At 45.4% G+C, this 1681-nt stretch overlaps 1 non-coding gene across 1 annotated transcript; it reads right to left on the reverse strand.

The window, feature by feature from the left end:
• Positions 1–661: 661 nt before the first annotated feature.
• LOC112086270 lies at positions 662–768 on the reverse strand. The gene has a single exon (XR_002899392.1). It is a non-coding gene; the product is annotated as a small nucleolar RNA R71 (small nucleolar RNA).
• Between the last annotated feature and the right edge of the window lie 913 nt (positions 769–1681).

Genomic DNA, 1681 nt, shown 5'->3' on the forward strand with positions numbered 1-1681 from the left:
GATTGATCAGGCTGATATGGAAGAACAAAGAGAGCATGTGGTGGACATTGAGCAACCAGCTCAGAAGCAACAAGCTCAGGGCAATGGAGCTGGTAATGCAGCTGGTAATGGAGTTGGTCAAGGGTTACATCAGGGTAATGTTCATCAGGAACAGGTGCATCAACAGCAAGCTTATGTCCACCAGGGACAAGCTACAGCTCATCAGCAGAGGCATCAGGCCAATGTACAGCAAAGACAACAGGTGCACCACCAACATCAGCCCTTCCAATACCAGCAAAGGAGATATGAGCAGCCACAGGTCTATGTTGGAGAAAATGACAGGGCAAATGCTCATCAGTATGGAGCTGGAATTCAGGCACCACCTGTGCAAAAAAACACCTTTGAAGTGAAGGCATCCTTGTTGAATATGGTCCAGAACTCAAAGTTCCATGGATTAGCAATGGAAGATCCCTTGGAACACTTGGATAAATTTGATAAAGGGTGTGACCTGACAAAGATAAATGGAGTTTCTGATGACAGTTTCAAGCTCAGATTATTCCCCTTCAGTCTTGGTGACAAAGCTCACCAATGGGAGAAGAATCTTCCAAGAGGCTCCATTCAAACCTGGGAGCAATGCAAGCAGGCCATTCTATCTAAGTTCTTCTCCACCTCCAGAACAGCTAAACTGAGAAACCAAATCTCTAGCTTCACTCAGCACAGCAATGAGAGTTTTGGTGAAGCATATGAGAGATTCAGGAGCTACACCAACCAATGTCCACACCATGGGTTTCGTGAGGCTTCTCTTCTCAGCACACTTTATAGAGGAGCTCTTCCCAAGATTAGAAACCAGCTGGATACTGCCTCCTCCAATGGAAACTTTCTGGGAAAGGAGATTCATGCTGCTTTAGAGCTAGTGGAGAACTTAGCAATGAGCAATGACACTTATGGTGAAGACTATGACAGATCAAATAGATCTGAAGGTTCAAGCTCAGAACAGAGGCTCACTAGAGAAGTTAAAGAGTTGAGGAGTGAATTGGACAAGTTGAAATTCACCACTCAAAAGCCAATGCACTTTGTACGAGAGTATGAGGAACCTTCTCAAATCTTTGAGAACATAAGTGAAGAAGGTCTTACTCAGGAGGAGCTTAACTACATTGGGAATCAGAGGTTCCAGAGCTATCAGTATGGCAATGCCAATCAGAACCACTCTTATAGGAATCCCAATGTAGCTAACCCACAAGACCAGGTCTATCCCAATTCTCAAGGTACAAAGAACTTTGTTCCCAAAAACAACTTTCAAGGGTCATTTCAACCCAAGAATCAGTTTGCTCAGAATCAAGGTTTTGGTCAGCAACAACAACCACTTCAGGGTACTGGTTTCAGTTTACAGCAACAGCAAAAGGCACCACCAGGGTTTGGTCCACCACAGTTCCAGCAGCAAGCGCCGGCTCAACATTAGTTTCAGCCACCGCCGGTTCAGCAGCAGCCACAGATGGGGTCAGATATGGTTGGGATTCTGCAACAACTGCTCCAGGGTCAACAGATATTTGCAAGCAAGAATGCAGCCATGCAGCAGGAAATCAAGGAATTGAAGCAAAACCAGGCCTCAAGCTTAAGGAACCAAGGCCACCTACCTGGAAATCCTGAACCCAACCACAAGGAATATGCTAAAGCCATTACACTGAGGAGTGTAAAAGAGCTA

Source organism: Eutrema salsugineum, unplaced genomic scaffold (assembly GCF_000478725.1).
Source record: "Eutrema salsugineum unplaced genomic scaffold, Eutsalg1_0 scaffold_21, whole genome shotgun sequence".
NCBI lineage: Eukaryota > Viridiplantae > Streptophyta > Magnoliopsida > Brassicales > Brassicaceae > Eutrema > Eutrema salsugineum.